This window comes from Procambarus clarkii, chromosome 28 (genome assembly GCF_040958095.1).
Source record: "Procambarus clarkii isolate CNS0578487 chromosome 28, FALCON_Pclarkii_2.0, whole genome shotgun sequence".
Taxonomy (NCBI): Eukaryota; Metazoa; Arthropoda; class Malacostraca; order Decapoda; family Cambaridae; genus Procambarus; species Procambarus clarkii.
In genome coordinates this window covers 34,182,163-34,206,077 of record NC_091177.1, presented here as the reverse complement: position 1 = coordinate 34,206,077, position 23,915 = coordinate 34,182,163, and the positions used below count along the sequence as shown (strand labels likewise).

The 23,915-nt window shown below is 41.2% G+C and overlaps 1 long non-coding RNA gene across 2 annotated transcripts in view; it reads right to left on the bottom strand.

The window, feature by feature from the left end:
• Positions 1–227: 227 nt before the first annotated feature.
• LOC138369537 (uncharacterized) overlaps positions 228–23,915 on the bottom strand; it is a 43,848-nt gene continuing 20,160 nt past the window's right edge. For both annotated transcript variants that reach the window (XR_011229884.1, XR_011229885.1), the window contains exons 2-4: positions 8,727–8,900; positions 2,721–2,874; positions 228–1,872 (exon numbers count right to left, since the gene is read on the bottom strand). This is a non-coding gene — a long non-coding RNA (uncharacterized lncRNA). The remainder of the gene's footprint in view (positions 1,873–2,720; positions 2,875–8,726; positions 8,901–23,915) is intronic.

Here is a 23,915-nt window from a genome sequence, read left to right as displayed (position 1 = left end):
ACCTGCCAGCTACAGGCTGGATTGTGGTTAAAGGCCTCCACGACGGAGTACCCAGTGGGACTGTGATTTGGCTGGCCTGTGGCCAGGGTAGATTCGCCAAGAGAATCAAAGAGGATTCATCGTGGGCCGAAGAAGAGAACCAGGGCTACTCATCGTGAGCACCGTAGAGCATCCTGAGTCTTTAGAGGAAGACAACTCTGTATATTATCATGTAGTTATAAACCCTGTGTGATTGTTATATATTTATTTATATGGTGGTGGTGAGAATATATGTATATAAATCAGAACATTTGTATCCCTCCCCCTTTAGTTTAACTTGCGTTACGGAACACATTCCTTTGAAAGCCTCTACTAGCTTGGGGCCGGATTCCCAAATTCTAATAACACCAGAAAAGAACCTGGTTACGCCCCAGGAGGGCCGTAACAATCCTTGTCTCTGGGCACTCCACGGAAGTTGGATGGCTTCTCAAACTGTCTGCAGAATCAAAGCGGAGCTTGAATCTACTGGTACGGGCTCTCTAGATCCTGAGCTCAATCGAGCGTGTCTTCCCTCTATGACGGATCAAGACGTACTCTTCCCGCCCAGGCGCCAGCCGCCCCCCGAGCCCTCCTCCTCGTGACGTCACACCGCCCAAGGGCTCTCGTCATTGGTCACTTCCGGCACGTGACCTCACCTGGCCAAACAGGTGCCGGGTAGCGTCAGGACGTCTTGGCGGGAAACAGGATGGCTCGACACCGTCCTGTGCCTCAAAAGGCGTAAGCCCCTTGCATTATCAAACTTAGCTGGCTATTTTATTTTTCTTAGCTGGCTAGAAGCATTTCGTAGGGCTTCTTACATAATTAAAAACTTCTTTACACGTAACACTACACTTATGATACACTTGATACACTGTGTATGAAACATTTGACATAACTTGTTTTTTATTGGTTTTGGGTGAGGAGGGTATTGGGTGAGGTGAGTACATGAGAATGGAAGTAACTACAGAGGGCCTATTGGCCCATACGGTGCCTTGAAGTGGGTAGAATATAATTGAGCAATAATTGACTGTTGACTGCTGGTGTTGACTTTTTGATGTGTAGTACCTTGCTGATGTCTAGCCTTCTGCTATCGCTGTACCTATCGATGATTTCTGTGTTGTTTGCTAAGATTTCTCTGGTGATGGTCTGGTTGTGAAAAGAGATATGATACTTGATAAAGCCCTGTTGTTTATGCATTGTTAGTGGCCTGGAAAGAGACGTTGTTGTCTTGCCTATGTACTGAGTTCTTTGGGACTTACCATCCCCAAGTGGGCATTAAAAGGCATAGACGACGTTGGTTTCCTTCAAAGCGTTCTATTTGGTTTCTGGGGAGTTTTTCATGAGTAGAATGACCGTTTTTTTGTTTTATATTGAATTATCAATTGTATTTTCTGATTTTGTCTGTAGGGATAACGCTCCTCATCAACAATATCTTTCAGGACCCTTTCCTCCGTTTTATGAGCCGTCGAAAAGAAGTTCCTGTAAAATAGTCTCATAGGGGTACAAGTGTTGTGTTGGTTAACTCTTCACAGGTTGCATAGCATTTCATCTTTCTTTTTATGATGTCTTCAACTAAACCGTTAGAGAAGTCATTATTTACTAGAACCTGCCTTACCCTTCAGAGTTCTTCATCGACTTCCTTCATCCTGAGCTGTGACTGAGAGCACAGACGAAGTAAGCGTTGACAACACTCCTCTTGTACCTGTCTGGGCAGTCGCTATTGGCATTCAGGGGGCAATAGGTTCCAATTTGCCCCCAAAATGCAATAAATGAAAACTCGTTCGATTTCAATCAAACTTTTTGACAAGTTGTATATGAAAAGTGTTTCATCTGGTTCAAGTGACAGCATCGTACCTAAAATAGGAAGGGAGAAAAAAAATATTGAATTAGGTGTCAAAATTATGCCAAAATTTTAAAAAACGATTATGAGACAAAAGTGTTAACTGAAATCATATCTATGACTCTTTGCTATCACAATAGCATATATTAAACAAATATTATAATTAGTTTAATTGGAAAAAAAAATAAAATATTTTTTTTTTTATTTTATTTTTTTTATTTTCTTAATATCGGACGATTTGCACGACATTTATACACCTGCCTGCATGTAAGCCTATCTGTAAGGTGCCAATTTTGGAAAAAATTGAGTGATGTCAACCTCAGCCACAGATTTTAGAACCTTAGACTTTATTATTTGCTGTTTTTTTTCAATTGACATAAACGTTCAAATAACTTTTTCATTTGTATTCAATTTACATGAAACTTACACAGTATATGTGGAAGGCATGTCTCTAAATGCTGTTGATAGCTTTTTTCTCTAATTTTATTTATTGATTTTATAATAGCAATAAACATGCTATATTTGCATAATTTTTTGGAGGAACTTTGAAAATTTGTATTAGGAAAACTAATGATGTTTTGAAAAATATCTATCTACCAATCCTTTATTATATGCTAATGTGTCAGAAAAGTGTCACAGAATAATTGTATCTGAAACGTGTGTTTATTTATTCAGACTTGAGAATGTGTAAAAAACGTTGAAAAAAAATCTCCCTTTCTATTTACGCTGAAGTACTGAAACTTAGGACAATTGCAGCCCTTTTCATATACAACTAGTCAAAAAATATTGGTTGACATTAAACGGCATTTCTGCAACCAACCTATTGCCCCCTTCAGGCACATTCCTATATTCGTTTCCTTACTGTAGATTGTAGTGTGGAAGCCTCCGCTCCTTTCCATGACTGTTACATCCAGAAAGGGCAGCTTCCCATTATTCTCCATCTCGTAAGTGAAACTCAACACAGAATTCTGCTCAAATACCTCCTTCGGCTGCTGCAGATATCTGGCATCAGGTACCTGTGTAAAAATGACAACATACCTGCAGTATATAACGGGTTTCAAGTCCATGTCAACTAAGACCCTTTGCTCGATGGTGCTCGTGTAGAAGTTTGCAAACAGGACAACTAGGGGTGAACCCATGGTAACCCCATCTACTTGCTTATACATATGCCCATCTGGGCTCAAGAAGGGTGCCTCTTTAGTGCAGGATTGGAGTAGTTTCCTCAGATGTTTTCTGGCATGTCAAGAGGAGTGCAAGCCAGGTAACGATACACTGTATATGCTACCATCCCGATTGTTTCATCCACAGGTACGTTGGGAAATAGCTCACCACAGTGCTCCCCGATATATATATATATATATATATATATATATATATATATATATATATAAATATATATATAAATATATATATATATATATATATAAATATATATATATATATATATATATATATATATATATATAAATATATATATATATATATATATATATATAAATATATATATATATATATATAAATATATATATATATATATATATATATATATATATATATATATATATATGTATATATATATATATATATATATATATATATATATATATATATATATATAATATATATATATATATATATATATATATATATATATATATATATATATATATATATATATATATATATATATATATATATATATATATATATATATGTATATATATATTAGTATATTTTGGTAGCAGTCTTTCCTGTAGACATATATTATTAAATATGACTGAAAAAGTAAGATTATTAATTCTAACACGAATTTTCTCGATCTTTCGTACGTTTCTTTTCACTGTTGGTGGTAATTCAGAAATCAATTCTCCAAAATTCATTTTTATTTCTAGTCTGACGCAAAACTTGAGCGCGTTTCGTAAAACTTATTACATTTTCAAAGACTTTAGCTTACACATACACAACTGAATAGAACTTACACATCTTCGATTTGTTTATATCTACATTTGAGTGAGGTGGATGGGGTGAGGTGGTATTAATAAGGTATTAAATTCCTAAACACAAGACAGAACTCGAAACCATGGGTATTGAATGGAAGTGATTTTTAGAAAGCCTATTGGTCCATATTTCTTGATGCTTCTATATTGGAGCGGAGTCTTGAGGTGGGTAGAATATAGTTGTGCATTAATTGGCTGTTGATTGCTGGTGTTGACTTCTTGATGTGTAGAGCCTCGCAGACGTCAAGCCGCCTGCTATCGCTGTATCTATCGATGATTTCTGTGTTGTTTACTAGGATTTCTCTGGCGATGGTTTGGTTGTGGGAAGAGACCAACCCACAACCAAACCATCGCCAGAGAAATCCTAGTAAACAACACAGAAATCATCGATAGATACAGCGATAGCAGGCGGCTTGACGTCTGCGAGGTTCTACACATCAAGAAGTCAACACCAGCAATCAACAGCCAATTAATGCACAACTATATTCTACCCACCTCAACTATATTCTACCTCACAAATGATTACTGTGTTGTTTACTAGGATTTCTCTGGCGATGGTTTGGTTGTGGGAAGAGACCAACCCACAACCAAACCATCGCCAGAGAAATCCTAGTAAACAACACAGAAATCATCGATAGATACAGCGATAGCAGGCGGCTTGACGTCTGCGAGGCTCTACACATCAAGAAGTCAACACCAGCAATCAACAGCCAATTAATGCACAACTATATTCTACCCACCTCAAGACTCCGCTCCAATATAGAAGCATCAAGAAATATGGACCAATAGGCTTTCTACAAATCACTTCCATTCAATACCCATTGTTTCGAGTTCTGTCTTGTGTTTAGGAATTTAATACCTTATTAATACCACCTCACCCCATCCACCTCACTCAAATGTAGATATAAACAAATCGAAGATGTGTAAGTTCTATTCAGTTGTGTATGTGTAAGATAAAGTCTTTGAAAATGTAATAAGTTTTACGAAACGCGCTCAAGTGTCGCGTCAGACTAGAAATAAAAATGAATTTTGGAGAATTGATTTTTGAATTACCACCAACAGTGAAAAGAAACGTACGAAAGATCGAGAAAATTCGTGTTAGAATTATTAATCTTACTTTTTCGGTCATATTTAATAATATATATATATATATATATATATATATATATATATATATATATATATATATATATATATATATATATATATATATATATATATATATGTCGTACCTAGTAGCTAGAACTCACTTCTCAGCCTACTATTCAAGGCCCGATTTGCCTAATAAGCCTAGTTTTCCTGAATTAATATATTTACTATAATTTTTTTCTTATGAAATGATAAAGCAACCCTTTTCTCTATGTATGAGGTCAATTTTTTTTATTGCAGTTAAAATTAACGTAGATATATGACCGAACCTAACCAACCCTACCTAACCTAACCTAACCTATATTTATAGGTAAGGTTAGGTTAGGTAGCCAAAAAAAGCTAGGTTAGGTTAGGTTAGGTAGGTTAGGTAGACGAAAAAACATTAATTCATGAAAACTTGGCTTATTAGGCAAATCGGGCCTTGAATAGTTGGCTGAGAAGTGCGTTCTGGCTATTAGGTACGACATATATATATATATATATACGACATATATATATATATATATATATATATATATATATATATATATATACGACATATATATATATATATATATATATATATATATATATATATATATATATATATATATATCGTACCTAGTAGCCAGAACGCACTTCTCAGCCTACTATGCAAGGCCCGATTTGCCTAATAAGCCAAGTTTTCATGAATTAATATATTTTCTCTATTTTTTTTCTTATTAAATGATAAAGCTACCCATTTCATTATGTATGAGGTCAATTTTTTTTTATTGGAGTTAAAATTAACGTAGATATATGACCGAACCTAACCAACCCTACCTAACCTAACCTAACTTATCTTTATAAGTTAGATTAGGTTAGTTAGCCGAAAAAGTTAGGTTAGGTTAGGTTAGGTAGGTTAGGTAGTCGAAAAAACATTAATTCATGAAAACTTGGCTTATTAGGCAAATCGGGCCTTGCATAGTAGGCTGAGAAGTGTGTTCTGGCTACTAGGTACGACATATATATATATATATATATATATATATATATATATATATATATATATATATATATATATATATATATATATATATATATATATATGTCGTACCTAATAGCCAGAACGCACTTCTCAGCCTACTATTCAAGGCCCGATTTGCCTAATAAGCCAAGTTTTTATGAATTAATGTTTTTTCATCTACCTAACCTACCTAACCTAACCTAACCTAGCTTTTTTTGGCTACCTAACCTAACCTTACCGATAAATTTAGGTTAGGTTAGGTTAGGTAGGGTTGGTTAGGTTCGGTCATATATCTACGTTAATTTTAACTCCAATAAAAAAAAAATGACCTCATACATAGAGAAAAGGGTTGCTTTATCATTTCATAAGAAAAAAAATATAGTAAATATATTAATTCAGGAAAACTTGGCTTATTAGGCAAATCGGGCCTTGAATAGTAGGCTGAGAAGTGCGTTCTGGCTATTAGGTACGACATATATATATATATATATATATATATATATATATATATATATATATATATATATATATATATATAATATATATATATATATATATACTAGCTGTACCCGGCCATGCATTGCTTAGCCACAACAACCTTCCCCCTTGTCTTTCATTCCTCCCCACCATTCCCCCTCCCCCCATGCCCTCGTCCTCCCAACTATTCCTCACTCTCCCGTCCCTTCGTCCTCCCAACTATTTCCCATTCCTCCGTCTCCTCTTCCTCCCCCACCATTTCATCCCTCCCCCATCCCTGTGTCCTCCCCACCATCCCCCACTCCACAGTCCCCTCGTTCTTCTAACTATTCCCCTCTCCACCATCCCCTCGTACTTTCCTCCATCTCCCACTCCTCCATCCCCCCGGCCTCCCTCTCATTCCCCTCTCCTCTTTTCCCTCGTCCTCCGCACTCTTCCGTCTCCTCCCTTGTCTCCTTGTCCTTCCCATCATTCTCCATTCTTCTGTCCCCTCGTCCCCACTATTCCCAACCCCTCATCTCTTCGTCCTCCCCACCATTTCCCACTCCCTGGTCCGATGCATTCCCAAATGATCTGATGTTCAAATCAGAAAATTGTGAGCATCAAATGATCTGATGTTCCCATCACTAAAATGTAAGAAAAACAATTAAAAAACGAAATGGAAAACAATGAAGAAATAAAAAATTAACTATTATGTTGAAATGAACGGTATGGTAAACAACAAAGCTCAATTCCAAGGCAGTGTCACAAAATAATTAAATCAAAATGAAAATAATCCGAAATCTATAAAAATTCATTTTATCAATGAATTTGGAAACAATGAAATGGAATCGTAACATATTTAGTATAGCGTGACTTGTTCTTACGTGCAACAGATGGCGCTGTTTTTCAAAAATGCATGTTTTTACTGTCACAGGTGTGTGGCATCTATACTTATACTTACGAAATGAACGGTATGGTTAAAAACACAGCTGAATTCTAACGCAATATCACACAAAATAATTAAACCAAAATGAAAAAAAATTGAAACGTATGAAAATTTAATTTGTCAATACAATCGGAAAGATTGAAATGGAATCGTAACATATTTATTATAGTGTGTATGGCTGTGACATGCAACAGATGGCGCTGTTTATTAAAAATAGAAGAATGTTTTTACCTTTTACAAGTGTGGCATCTACACTTATACTTATGAAACGAACACTTATACACTTACACTTATACTTAGGGGCCTCGTAGCCTGGTGGATAGCGCGCAGGACTCGTAATTCTGTGGCACGGGTTCGATTCCCGCACGAGGCAGAAACAAATGGGCAAAGTTTCTTTCACCCTGAATGCCCCTGTTACCTAGCAGTAAATAGGTACCTGGGAGTTAGTCAGCTGTCACGGGCTGCTTCCTGGGGGTGGAGGCCTGGTCGAGGACCGGGCCGCGGGGACACTAAAAGCCCCGAAATCATCTCAAGATAACCTCTCTCAAGATAACGAAGGGGTGTGGTAAATAACACAGCTCCATTCCAACACAATGTCACACAAAATAATTAAATCAAAATTAAAATAAATCGAAATCTATGAAAATTCAATTTATTGATGACCTCGGAAACACTGAAGTGGAAATCCTGACATATTTAGTATAGCGTGTGTGTGTTGCTATTATGTTCAACAGATGGCGATGTTTTTTCTTTAAATTATGTTTTTACCTCTCGCAGGTGTGGCATCAATATAGTAGGCATATAAAAGCATGCGCATATTCGAATGGAACGTTGTATCAGAGTTTCAAAGCAATCAGTGAAGAATTTTGGCAGATAACAGTGTGTGTTGCTCTTACGTCCAAAAGACATCAGTGTATTTATTTAATACTGCAATTGCCAAGTGTTTGCTCACAATTTGCGTATTATATGGGTTATACGTCATAAGCATTCCTTAACTAGTTTTGTGTTATTATCAGATTCTGTGTTAACTCCACTGTAATCCTTCGTATTAGTTAATCAATATTAATATTACTGCCTAAATAAAAATTAACGGCACGAGCTACGTAGCTTATTGACAATGATATTTCATGTTTGAAGACAATGCATTGATATTTTAAAAGTAGAGTTATATTAAAGTATTATATATCACCCGTCAGCAAGAGCGACTGCAATTCAACTTCTAAGAAAGACTAAGCAACTCTAAAAATATTGTGCTGCATCATTTATCTTGATTATATTATTTCAGCGCACTATATGCAGAAGTCGATTCAGGCTAAAACGAAAATATTTTACCACCAGGTGTTTTGATGAAGAGGAGCAGGTGGTGGGAGCGGGCGGTGCTGGCAGTGTGGGGGTTGGTGACGGTGGTGTTGACGCAGAGCTACGCCGGCAACCTCATGGCTCTCCTGGCTGTTAGGCACATCTCTCAGCCCATCCAGTCCCTCCAGGACATCCTCGACGTCCACTCTGTAACGTTGATACTTGTAAAGAATTCAGCAAAAACTCTTCAGATTACTGTAAATTAATTTTGCTTTCTTTTGTTTGTTATTTTTAATATAACAGTAATATAAGTGTGTTTACATGACAGCTAAATTCCTGTCTCCATAATATATACAAAGTGTTTAGGAAATGAGTAAAAATATTTGTAATTTTAATTGAAAAAGGTGTCTTGTTCGATGCTTTGAGTCAATTGTGAGATTTAATGCACAATGAAAATTAAGCTATTAGTAAGTTCACTATGCAAACGAACGCAATTCATTTAGTTATTCCTAACAAGCATAGATAGTGCTAACCTCACCTATTACTTAATACGTTAGTATCATCACTATTCACTGAGACGATCGACACTGCATAATAATTGGAAATCTGGAGATCAGTCACAGTTTCTGCTGCAACCTTGGAATTCTCTCACAGAATTCACCCTGTGACAGAATTCCAAGGTTGCAGCACACAATGCATTAGTGATCATGGACTTTTGTGCTATCCATAAAAAGATAGAGTACCCAGCTGCACCCGAGGCTCTCTTTCCCTCTTCCCACTCCCAATCTCCCACCACCTTCTCTCATTTTTCTGTCCTTATCTCTCTCTCAGTTTTCTTTCTCTCTCATCTCTCTTCTCGGATTCCCCCCTCTCTTAACTCTCTTGCCTATTCTCCCCCACCTCCCTTCTTCCTATACTTTCCTCTTCACAGTCTCTCCCAATTTTCATTATTGTTTCCTCTTCTTCCCTCTGACAATGCTTGTCATGTCCATATCATATGGGAAGGTAGGACAGGCCTCAGCTAGTGGGCAGCGAGTTATCTGGACATAGTTAGGCTGACCATATTTCCTTGAGACAAAATCAGACATTATGATGGCAAAAAACAGGTTATGTAATATTCTGTATTCATGAAAAAGTAGGACGATGAGGGATTTTATTTACTTGAAAAATATTGCTTACAATTATTCTTCAGTGACAGAACTCATACTAAAATTTAGGTAGACGTAAAAGGGACTGTTTTTTATGTCATCTCCCATGAATTGGGCTGCAAGCAATCACCCAAGGGGTCACTTATACAACAGGCGGAGTTCGAACCCTCCATTCTGGACGACTCACAGGCCGGGGCGACATGAACGTTGATGGCCTGTTCCCGAAAGGCTATCAGTCTGCAGGAAAATGAGCCAGCGGAGGCTATCCCAGAGCGGGATGTTAAGAGATTGTCTTCACCTACAGCAGATATTTCTCCAGAAGTTCCTTCTTCTGCCTATGTGGTGGTTCTTATCCGGTCAAGAACTTGTCAGTGTCTCTTTAATATTCTCTTTTTCATTAAATAAGTGTACGCTTGAGCGTCGGATTTGTGATCCCAGAAACTGTCCATACTCTGGGAAGTGTGGCGACTCTTACGCTATATATCAGGGTGCAGGCTCTATAGAGCATCCGGCTGTCACATAACCTCACTAGGAGACTAGCCTGTCAGATGTTAACAGGTGCTATCATAGGAGGAGGAGTCTTGGGCCCAGTATGGGAAGATCGGGCCAATTGATTCGGGTCCCAGGAAACATATTATCGTTTTCACAACTTCATTGCAACGACATATTATTGTTTTAATCTCGTTTTAAACTATGTTTTATACACGTTTTTAGAGAATTTGTAATAATGATGATTAATCGTAGACCATAACCTATATAAATAAAAATGAAAATCTTTCGTTTGTTCAAAATCGCTAATCTCCGAAAGTTCTTCACCGATTGCTTTTAAATTTTTGACACAATGTTTCATTCGCATCCGAACAGGTTTTTATATACATAGTATATTGATGTCACGGTTGTGAAGGAAAAAACATGCTTTTTTGGAAAAACTGTGTTTTTTATGAGTTTTTCATGCGAGAGAAATCTTCGAAACCTCTTTACCGATTAAAATTTTGAAATTTTGACACGACGCTGCATTCAAATAGGCGAGTGTTTTTATAACCTACTATATACATGCCTTACCTGTGACAGGAATAAAACATTTTTTTTAAACTGCGCTATCTGTTGGTTGTAGGAGCAACACTCGCTGTAATCTCCTAAAATTCTTCACCGATTGCTTTGAAATTCTGACATAACGTTTCATTCGCATATGCACATGTTTTTATATACCCACTATATAGATGCCACACCTGTGATAGATAAAAACATGTTTTTTTTTCAAAAACAGCGCCATCTGTTGCACGTAATAGCAACACACACACACACACACACACACACACACACACACACACACACACACACACACACACACACACACACACACACACACACACACACACACACACACACACACACACATTCTACCCAACAGACACCCTACCTGCCCCAACCCCTGTCAGTCCCCCACTAAGTACCCACCTAGGGCACCCTCCCCGCACCCACCCCCCTCCTCCCACTCACCCCTCTCCCCAAGCCCTCCCTTCTCCCCCATCCCCCAAGCCCTCCCTTCTCCCACATGCCTTCCCGTCTCTTCCACCCCCAAGCCCTCCCTTCTCCCCCGCCCCCCTAAGCCCCCCACTCCACCTAAGTCTTCTCCTCTCCCCCACTCCCCTAAACTCTTAATTCCCTCTTCCTCACCCACCTCAGCCCTCCTTTTTCCCCCACGCCCCCTAAGCCCTCCACCCTTTTCTCCCCCCGAAGCCCCCCCATCCCCCAAAGCCTCTCCTCCCCCATGCTTCCCCAACCCTCCCTCTGTCACCCCCCCAACCCTCCCCCTCTCACTCTCCCCCCCTTCCCTCCCCCTCTCCCCCACCACCCCCTCTCCCCCACCACCCCCAAGCCCTCCCTCCTCCACCAATCTCCCCGTGCCAGGTCCCCCCCAGCTCCCACTCACCCCAGATCCCAAAGGTCCCCACCAGAGAAGAAGCAGAAGAGAGTCAGTTTCAGGGTGATGTACTCGAACATAGATGGGATCACAAGCAAGACAAGTGAACTAAGGGAAAGAGCACAAGAAGTTAACCCAGATGTAATCGGACTCACTGAAACAAAACTCTCTGGAATCATAACGAATGCCGTGTTTCCCCAGGAGTACACAGTAATAAGGAAAGAGAGGGAAGGTAGGGGAGGAGGCGGAGTAGCCCTACTCATGAGAAAGGAATGGAGTTTTAAGGAGATGGCCATCCCGGGCTGTGAGGAGTTCAGAGACTACATAGCAGGCACCATAACAATGGGAGGACCAAGAATAGTAGTAGCAGTAATATACAACCCTCCACCAAATGACAGAAGACCCAGTCAAGAGTATGAAAACAACAGCATGGCAGTTAACACTATAATTGAGAGGGCAGCCTCTGCTGCCTGTAGAAATAGATCCCACCTGTTCATCATGGGCGACTTCAATCACGGAAGGATTGACTGGGAAAACAAGGAATCGCATGGAGGCGAGTGTAACAAACTAGGCTGTTGTAAGAATTATCCAGAGTGGTTTATCGACAAAAGAGAATGGGAAGCTGAGCCGCATGGTGACCTGACCCCCAGGGGAATTCGCGGTGGAAATAACCAACGCTTTGTTCATAGCTGCGTAAAATGAATCATCCTATAGTATTCAGTAATTTAGAGAAAATTAGCCTTTATTCATTTTGCATTAAAATTGTATTGTATAATAGTACTGGATACAATATCAAGAGTATTCTAATTATTGAGTTTAAGTCACCATCAGTGACGTCACGAATCAGATCTAACTTTTGAGGCGGAGTGACCGGCGGTCATAGGTCAGCAGGGTTGACATGTCTAATATTTCTCAAAGTTTTAATAACCATTTTTGTGATCGGGAACAGCTCTGCCGTTAGATGTTTGTAATTTAATTCAGTAAAATAATTCAACCAGTCTGGATCAATTAAGTACAACAGAGGTTAATTGTTATAACTTAAACCTTGCTAGTAACTGGGTAGGACTTTGACGGACTAGGCGGAAGGATACAATACTCTGTCTGGGGTAGTCCAGACAAGGAAAAAATCAGTGTGAATACGGGAGCAGCTGGGAGAGGTCAAACATCTTACCTCTCCCCAAGACATCTAGCTGGTCGCCCAAGGTATAGTTGCTATGGTTATGTATAGAAATAGTCTTCTCATTTGCCATTCAGGTCAAGTAGGGAGTGTTAAAGTGATAGGGAGTGAACACATTTAGATTTTGTTTTAGTTTTCTTTTAATAAATTAAATTTGTTATTAATTTGCATTTTATTGTTTCCATTTGGTTATGTGTAAACTTGTCCTGGTCACGTGGTCCACACGAGGCAGAGTTGTATTGGGCGCCGATTCTAACATCGAATCGGAATCATCATTACCGTGTAATTTATTCCACACTCAAGGTCATCGTTTATAGGGGGGATCAAGCCCCTAGGTTGATTAATTAGCGTGATCGATCCAGACCTCGATCATTGCTCTTGTATTACTGGTCTGGTGGTGGCAGCAGAGGTGACTCTAGGGTTTTGTTCAGAGCTTAGGTCACGTCATACTGGGTGTAGAATCCTAAGTCGGTCAATCGTCTTAGGACCACGTGGCGTGGAGTTGGCTTTGGTAAAAGTTTTGGAGTCCCTTGGTTTAGAAATAAAAGTAAGAATACGGGTAGAGGGAGTAGAAAGAAGGAAGTAAAGAGAGAGGAACACCAAACCCGAGTTACAATGGTGCACAGCGGTGGTTTCAACAATTTTGTTTGAAATTGTTGAAAGGCTCACGCGTCTAGCCGTTCGAACACGTGCGCGGATACTAAGGAGACAGCCGCGGGCCAGGATTAGCAGTGCGCCCCACAAGTGCGTTTGAGTGGGGATTAGCGAATCTTGGGTCATGCGGGCTGATATGATTAAGGTTAGTTAGTAAGATTAGGTTGTTAAAATTAGATTTATTGAAAAGGAGACCGCTCCGAGTTGATTGGACGGGGTACCATGCTCGACCCATTGCAATTAATTCAGAGGTGTTGGGAGCCACCATACTCTCAACAGCAGTTCCTTGAGGGCTGTCGGGGGCGGATATATCTGTGGGACGCCAGTAGATAGTCCGAGGGCATTATTAGACGACCCAAAACGCTAAGGAAAAACGTAAATCCGTGAAGGGCGTTGCGGCCTCCGAGGGACGGACTAGTAAACTACCTAGCAGCGATTCAACAACTAAGTGATCGCACACTTAGTGGAGGTTGAGTCGTCCCTAGTCATAATTGTTGCTGAAAGCTGCGTGTCGCTCTGTTGGAACCTAGAGGGTGTGGCCCCTAGGCTAGGTGTGGTACGGCGAGCCGGTAGGAACAATTATAAGATTAAGTCGAGTGCATTTTTTTTTAATTAAGTATACTTAAATTTATAAAGTAATTTCCGTTTAGTTGCGTTGTTCTAGATTAATTTTTTTCCCCTAAATTCAATCCCCGGTTAAAAAAATTTTCAAAGTGTTTAGCATTTTCTTGCATATTAGGCTAAGTGCGTACGTTAAGTTTTGTTATTCGCTGTTCTGTTAGTCTAAGTCAGAGGCGTTGTTAATCCTCTGGACTTAGGGCTATATGTCGGTCACGATAGATAAGTGAAGGAGTTTAAGGAATAGTAAGTTGCGTGTAAATGTTATTTGTCCGTGGAATATGTTTAAGTATTTTGGGATAAGTTTTCGGCTAAGTCGATGTCGGAAACTCGTTAACTAATTAATTTGTATTCGTGGGTCACGTGTATGATCTGGGCGTCATTAGGATTCTCCAGTCGATGCGAGTGATATTTTCTAGTTTTTACCAGTAAGACGGTAGAATTGTGTTTGTAGACTTAGAATTCTGTTTTCAGTAGAAACGTAGGTGGAAAATTTTCTAAGTCCAGCTTGGGCTAGAATCTGACTTTTTGGCGGAAATTCTAATTTTTCATGTTTCGTGTATATTCTGGGGCCAGTATTACTCTCTAGTGCGCGCAAGGGACGTAATTCTGTTCGTAAAGCATTAAACAGTGATAATTACATTTTTGCCGAATTTAGTTATTTTTCGAGAAAATCGTGTCGTAATTTTGTCAGAGTCCATTTGAGGTGAAAATCTCTGATTTTGACGAAAATTCGAATTAGTGAGTGTTGAAACCGCCCGATGTGTCAGTATTGTTCTGTATACAACGTCAGTATTAAATAATAACGTATTTATATCTGGGAACGAGAAACCCAAATTTTTGTGAATTAAAGGAGTTTTGTGATATTTGGGGTGATAGAAATTTTTTTCCCTCGGAGTCAGGAAAATTGGCAGAGTCCAGCAATTGAGTAAAAACGTAGTTTTTTGATAAAAATTCAATTTTTAGTAAGCATTTATAGGTCCTGGGTGTCTATATTAATCGCTAGAGCGGTTTATTAACGTAAAACTAGTTATTTTCCTTCAGAACAAAAATTTTGATTTTTCAGCGTTTAAGCGAAAAAGCGCGGGACTTAGTTTTTTTTCAGCGCAGCTGGTCCCGCTCCATCAGTCATCAGTGGCCACGCTGCTCACTTCAAGCGCGTTTAGTATTCAAGTACAGTAAATATTCTTTATTAATCCATCACGAGTGCTGCGCGTTAGTTGCGTTATCATTTAAATTGTTTTATATAAATTAGATTCTCTAATTTTTTTAACGTAAAGGACTTAGGTTTCAGCAATAGAACTGCGGGATATTTCACGGTCAGACACGAGTGCGGGGTAGACACTCATTCATTGGATTCACTTCAACGATTCTCTCGATAAATCGGTGTATTTCCTATTTTGGGGATTTAGTAGTTGTTTCTTGGAAAAGAGTTGCGATTTTTTTTTTATTATTTGTGTAAGATCACGGTTGTAGTGAGTTCGGGTCGAGGGTGTACTAAAGGGTAGTTTAGAAGAGACGTGGCACACCAGGAATCACAGAAAATGTTTAACCCAGATAATGACCAGTCAGTGGGGACCAGTGGGAGTGGAAGTGGAAGTGTAGAGGACAGCACCTCTTCCGACACCACTGGGGACCACCTAGGTACACCTCATCCGTCACTACAACAACCCCAACCCCATCCTCAGTTCCCATACCAACCCTTCCCCCAACCCCAGGCCACTCCATACCCATTCCAACCCCAGGCCACCCCATACCCATACCCATTCCAACCCCAGGCCACCCCATACCCATACCCATTCCAACCCCAGGCCACCCCATACCCATACCCATACCCATTCCAGCCCCAGGCCACCCCATACCCACCCCAACCTCAATCCACACCCCAGCCTGAGGTCACCCACACCATACCTCAACCCCAACCTCAATCCACACCCCAACCCGAGGCCACCCACACCATACCTCAACCCCAACCTCCATCCACACCCCAGGCCACCCACACCATACCTCAACCCCAACCCCAGGCCGCCACAGCCTTTGACAGGCAGATGCGCACGGAGACGCCGGGCACTCAGTTGTCGCCATACGTAGAGGCGTTAAGTAAAGGCGAGGGAGCCAAGCCGAGGAACTGTGGCGCGGTTTCATCAGGCGGGAAGCAGCCCTCAGCTGCAAGTTCGAGCCACCCTGCGCGGGGTACCAACAGAGATCCGCGGAGGTGTTACTCCTGCTGGAAGCGCGGGCATATACAGAGGGATTGCGAAGTCACTCCTACGAAAGCATGAAAGCAGGCTCCTAGTGATGGCAGGCCTACTTTTGAGGTGAAAGTGGAAGGTGTGAGATTGACAGCTTTTGTTGATACAGGAAGCCAGGCAACGGTAATTAAAAAGTCAGCCTTCAGCAATTTTAAGTATGCACGTCTTCAACGTTGCGCAAAGACATTAACAGCAGTCAATGGGGAAAAGATTGAGATCGTAGGTCAAGGTACAGTTAATTTTGAGATTGATGGGGAATTGCAGCCTCACACATGTACGATCGTAGAGAACCTTGATTTTCCTGGTCACATCTTAATGGGAACTGATTTTCTGTCGCGATTTGATTATTCCTTGTCTGCTCAAAAAGGGGCTAGGAACTGCAGGTTGCAGTTGGGACAGACTTCCTACCCAGTGGAGATGATCGACCATCCCCCAGTTGTAGCTTCAATTAAGAGGAAGCTGAAATATAATGCGCACTATCCAAAATTGATTTTTAAGTCTCTTCCAGACACAGTTAAGAGGTCATGCGCATTGCATGCATTGACCAAACAGAGTTGCCCACCACATTCTGTTAAATTTATTAAAGTAGCCGTGGGACGTCACATACAACCAGGTACCACCCTTCAGGTGGCTGGGAGATGTGATAGTTTATTAATTCCTCATCACTTAGTTGTAGTGCTCGATAAAGGTGCACTCATTCCAGTTGTCAATCTTTCACATAAGACTTTTCGCTTCAGGGCAGGTGATAGGGTATCTCAGGGAACCATGGTGGAGGACACAGAAATCTTTCACCATGAGTCAGCTGAGACGCCAGCCGTCACTGCACAATGTAGTGCACTGAATATGTTGAAAACTAAAACACCATCCAAAGTACAATACGAAACGAGAAATGTTGCACAGAATGTAGAGGAGGTAGAAAAATTAATATCAGGACTTGATTTGCAACATGTTACACAGGCGGATAGGAAGGCACTGAGAGGAGTTTTACGAAAATTCCCGAAATTGTTTGCGACAGAGGATGACCAGATTGGTCTCCTTGATAAGATCGAGCACACCATTCCAACTGGTGACCATTTGCCTGTGTACACAAGACAGTGGAGGTTGCCGGAACAGGCAAAGAACATTATCAGGGAGGAGTGCCAGAAAATGTTGAGACAGGGCGTAATAGAGCCTAGTACGTCACCATGGCTCTCTCCTGTTGTGCTAGTTCGGAAACCGGACGGTAGTTATCGTTTCTGTGTTGACTACCGGAAGGTGAACGAACTAACTAAGGGTGATGTCTATCCGTTGCCCCGAATACAGGAGATAATAGATCAATTTGGTGCTGCTAAGTATTTCTCAACTCTTGACGCAAAATCGGCGTATTGGGCGATTCCGGTGGCAGAACAGGATAGGGAAAAAACAGCATTCTCGGATGGTAGGCACACTTATCAATTCCGTAGGATGCCGTTTGGTTTGAAGACAGCGCCTTCGTCGTTTCAGAGGGCCATCAACTTTATCCTTAGTCCGGTACTGGGTAGGCATTCTTTAGCGTACCTGGATGATGTTGTGATATATTCCAGGACGTTTGAGGAACACCTACAGGACTTGACTGAGACTTTGAAATTGTTAGATCAGGCAGGTTTCAGGCTGAATGTTCAGAAGTGCACCTTGGCGGCTCAGAAATTCAAATTTCTGGGGTTCCAGGTGTGCCCAGACGGTATCCGACCTGACCCAGATTCTTGCCGCGCCATTGCTGACATGCCTACTCCAAGGACAGCAAAGGACGTGCGTAGGTTTTTGGGGGCGGCCGGATATTTTCGTCGTCACATTGAAGGTTTCGCTGGCATTTCAGCACCCCTGACTGATCTGACAAAGAAAAATGCGAAGTTTGTGTGGAAATCAGAACATGACGAGGCCTATCGCAAACTGAAAGACCAACTAATCACGACACCGGTATTGGCTATTCCTGATTTTGAGAAAGAGTGGGAAGTGCACACTGACGCCAGCGGTATTGCTATTGGCGGGTGCTTAATTCAGCGAGACGCAGATAATTTACCCCATCCAGTAGCCTATTTCAGTAGGAAGGTCAAAGGACCTGAAGTTCGTTATTCAGCTACGGATCGGGAGGCACTGGCAGTAGTAGAATCAGTTAGGTATTTCGAGCCTTACCTATTTCAGCGGCATTTTGTAATCTACACAGACCATCGAGCGTTAACACACATATTTAAGAAGCGAACAAAATGCCCACGAATGTCACGCTGGTCTCACGAACTTTCGGCCCACTCATTCCAGATCTGGTACAAGCCTGGTCCAGCACATGTTGTGCCAGATACGCTAAGTAGAAATATAGCGGCAGTTCAAATTAATGAAAACATTGAAACCATTCCATCAGATAAAATGAGAGAATACCAGATGAGCGAGCCTAGATGGAAAGAGATTATTGAGTATTTAGAGGGAGGAAAATACCCCAAAAAGAAAAAGAATTTACCTATTCATGATTTTGAGATGAAACAGGGCGTCCTGTATTATGTCAACAGCCAGAATGATAGGGCAGTATTTCAGCTAGTTATTCCGGACGCGTTGCGGTCATCAGCGTTAAAGCTTGCGCATGCTTCAAAAATTGCAGGGCATCCGGGGATCTTTAAAACGCACTTAAAAGCAAAGTCTCTATTTTATTTTCCAGGATTACTTTCTGAGGTAATCAATTTCGTGAAGTCGTGCCCTCGTTGCCAGAGGAGGAAAGGTACCCTTAAGGTACAAGCCCCACTTCAGGAATTTCCTGAAATTCGTGAACCGTTAGACCGTGTGGGGGCCGATCTGATTGATTTACACCACAGTCATGCGGGTAACAGATACGTGTTGGTGCTAGTTGACCATCTGTCTAGATACACTACACTAGTTGCATTACCTCAGAAGGATTCTCGTACGGTTGCAGATGCATTCTTGCGTAGGTTCGTTACTGTATTCGGACCTCCTAAAGTTTTAGTCTCTGACCGGGGTCAAGAATTCAATGGGAATATATTTAGAGAAGTTTGTAAGATTTTAGAGACAACTTCGGCTTTTACAACAGCCTACCACCCACAAGCAAACGGAATGACGGAACGGACTAATCGTTCAGTCAAGGATATGCTTGCAATCCTTGCTGAACATGATGCAAACACCTGGGATGAACACCTACCCTATGTTCAGTTCGCCTTGAATACTGCCATCCACCAATCAATTAACACCCAACCACTTCATTTGTTTACTGGTAATTCATGCAATTTCCCGTCAGGTCTGCTTAACAGACATAATGTTGCATACGGGGAGGACTATCCTTCAGAGGTTCTTGGTAAAATGAGAAATGCATGGAATATTGCAGCTGAAGCGTCCAAGAAGGCACGGACTCGGTATGCTCATTTTTATGACAAGAAAGTGCGCCCTCTTGAGTTGAAGGAAGGAAGCCTCGTATTGAGAGTGAATGAGGCTGCGCCCGCCAATCAGAGCAGGAAACTAGCTCCGAGGTGGCGAGGACCCTATAGAGTAATTAAAAGGGCGGGGCCGGTTAATCTTGTTATAAAAGGAGTGTTCGAGGACCAGGTGGAAAGGACAATTCACGTGAATAAATTGAAACATTATCATGCTAGAGAGGAATTAGAACTGCCTTCAGCGGGTCTAGTTCCTGACTCAGCAGTGCTGACTCATGGCTTCACCGACGAGTCAGAAGATGAGGATGACCCTCTGTCATCGCTCATCAGTAGTCAGGTGCAGTCTCGCCACCCTATGGTGACGAGATCTCGCGCTGTACAGTAAAGTAACTTCCTTAGTTAGTATAATTTAGTATTGATTAGATTTTCCTGTAAAGGCAATGAGATGTACTATGTCTATACTTAACTCAGGTAGCAACTTTTACCGTGCTCTGGGGTTCCACCTCCACCAAACCCAGAGTATATCTATGCTTCCGCTGTGTTGTGTCTGTCTGTTCCCAGGTCTGATTGGTACACCGACCCAGTTGTTCCAGCCACACGTGAACCCTTGTCTGTAAAGACCGAGGGGGGAGGCACGTTACACAAAGCCCTCCCCCCACCAGACCCAGTAACCCATACATCAGTTACTTTGGGGATGAGTGACTGTCCAAGAGTCACCCGGCCGACGCCTCACGTCACTAACGAGGTTGTCAGGGCCAGCGAGCTGTCCACATTATAGCAGTCACCGGAGGTGCCATACAACGCCGGGGTAGCTGTCTCGAGATCACCAATACCCACCTGCTGCGTCATCAAGACTGCAGTCATTCCAGCAGTGTTGGAGGAGAGGTCAAGAAATGGAAAGCACGTAGCAGTACTCAAGAATTTCGCCGGAAGATTAATGATTACGTCATCTGAAGTAACAAGAAAGCAGAAGTAAGGCGGTCACAGGTGGAAGGCACGGTTTCCCTACAGAGTACCGGGACTCGCCAATAGAAGGTCGCAAAATTGTCTCCTTTGGCCTAAAGTCGGCGGTACGAGGGTATGCACAGTTGGTGTTTACGGCCTAGTAACCTGGTGACATCAAGAAACGCCTGAGATGACGTGAGCAATGATGGAAGACGAGATTCACCTGTTCTGCAAACAAGCAACCCGCCTCTACGACCTTCTGACACCACTCCTGCTAAGAGACACCGTTGGTACATCCAGTTCTGCTCTGCTGTGGTCATCTGCGACAAGTTTAACATCAAGACTACCGTGTGAACTGTGATTAATACGAAGGCGTGTGGACTGTCGAGAGCAAGATTAATGGCCGAAGTAACAGTATTCTACAGCTGTCACTTGGCACTCCGCTCTACTACACTCTGTCGTCATTCAAGAGTACCGGATGGGAGTACAAGAGGACCAGGTATTGATGTCTACACATGGGGAGAAGCAAGATCGACACCGTCATCGTCAGCGACTACATTCAGCATCCAGCAGCATCGATTTTTTTTTCTCGTTTACTCAATATGAACAATTGATACAAACAACAAAGTTGGCTCTGAACATCTGTGTAAAGAACATCTGGACACTTTTGTTTAAATGTTGAAAAACAGATTTAGAATCAATACTTTATAAATGTTGAAAAACAGATTTAAAATAATAATTCTGGTATAATATATGAATTTTGCTCTATAAATTGGTCAGTAATCAAAATCGAAGCCCCTGTGTAATTGTCTCAGCCCAGAACAAACGGTTATGGAAAATTATGTTGTGCTATTTTTTTTTCAGAATGTTTGAACACAGGAGAGGCGGACCAATATAAACATTGACACTTCTAGTGAGTGAGAACACTTGGCTGTACAGTCAGCTGAAACCTGTGATATAGTATAGGAATTTTTTTTTATTTTTAGATACATGTAATAAGTTAGGTGTGTTCCTTGACATGTCAAGGTTGACATTGATGGGGAGTGAGTAGTACACGGATGTGAACTGATAGTTCCGTAGTACGCTCCCGGATGACTGAAAGTTCAGTCTGATGATATAACTTTAATGGTTGTTTGAGCACGGTGTGGCCGGCTCTAGAGGACACATGGACTTGGCTAGTGAAGAGCCAAGAGAGTTTAATAGCTAGTTTTTATGGTAGAGTAGGGACATGTTATTTAGCTATGTCAGTAAGGATAGGATGTATGTTTCCTGATATTAGAGGATTGCTGTCAGTTGACAGCTGAGAAATTTATGAAATATGAACATGTTTATTATGATGTTGGACTATTATTTGTCAAATTTTATTAGTTAGGTTAGCTTTTGTTTGTGGCATGAGTTGAATTGTGGGTTTGGATACTAAACCTCGTGAATTTTAACAAATTAACAAGGTTTACTAAGTGCTTGTGCGGGGGGGTTGTAACAAACTAGGCTGTTGTAAGAATTATCCAGAGTGGTTTATCGACAAAAGAGAATGGGAAGCTGAGCCGCATGGTGACCTGACCCCCAGGGGAATTCGCGGTGGAAATAACCAACGCTTTGTTCATAGCTGCGTAAAATGAATCATCCTATAGTATTCAGTAATTTAGAGAAAATTAGCCTTTATTCATTTTGCATTAAAATTGTATTGTATAATAGTACTGGATACAATATCAAGAGTATTCTAATTATTGAGTTTAAGTCACCATCAGTGACGTCACGAATCAGATCTAACTTTTGAGGCGGAGTGACCGGCGGTCATAGGTCAGCAGGGTTGACATGTCTAATATTTCTCAAAGTTTTAATAACCATTTTTGTGATCGGGAACAGCTCTGCCGTTAGATGTTTGTAATTTAATTCAGTAAAATAATTCAACCAGTCTGGATCAATTAAGTACAACAGAGGTTAATTGTTATAACTTAAACCTTGCTAGTAACTGGGTAGGACTTTGACGGACTAGGCGGAAGGATACAATACTCTGTCTGGGGTAGTCCAGACAAGGAAAAAATCAGTGTGAATACGGGAGCAGCTGGGAGAGGTCAAACATCTTACCTCTCCCCAAGACATCTAGCTGGTCGCCCAAGGTATAGTTGCTATGGTTATGTATAGAAATAGTCTTCTCATTTGCCATTCAGGTCAAGTAGGGAGTGTTAAAGTGATAGGGAGTGAACACATTTAGATTTTGTTTTAGTTTTCTTTTAATAAATTAAATTTGTTATTAATTTGCATTTTATTGTTTCCATTTGGTTATGTGTAAACTTGTCCTGGTCACGTGGTCCACACGAGGCAGAGTTGTATTGGGCGCCGATTCTAACATCGAATCGGAATCATCATTACCGTGTAATTTATTCCACACTCAAGGTCATCGTTTATAGGGGGGATCAAGCCCCTAGGTTGATTAATTAGCGTGATCGATCCAGACCTCGATCATTGCTCTTGTATTACTGGTCTGGTGGTGGCAGCAGAGGTGACTCTAGGGTTTTGTTCAGAGCTTAGGTCACGTCATACTGGGTGTAGAATCCTAAGTCGGTCAATCGTCTTAGGACCACGTGGCGTGGAGTTGGCTTTGGTAAAAGTTTTGGAGTCCCTTGGTTTAGAAATAAAAGTAAGAATACGGGTAGAGGGAGTAGAAAGAAGGAAGTAAAGAGAGAGGAACACCAAACCCGAGTTACACGAGGATACGTGGAGAGCCAAACTATTGGAGGTGGTGACAAGAAACTTTTTAACCCAGCATGTCGGAGAACCCACAAGGATGAGAGGCAATGACGAACCAGCGAGACTCGACCTAGTCTTCACTCTGAACGACTCCGACATAAGAAAAATCGGTTTTGAGGACCCAGTAGGAATGAGCGACCACAGTGTACTGGTGTTTGAGTACTTGATTGAAGAAGGGTTATTGAACTCGAGGAGGGACACCGAAACCAAAAGGTTAGCATACCGAAAGGGAAACTATGAGAGGATGAGACAATTCCTAACAGATATAGCATGGGAAACAGAGCTCAGGGGAAAGACGGCCCAAGATATGATGGAATACATCACACAGAAGTGCAAGGACGCAGCAAACAAGTTTGTCCAAGTC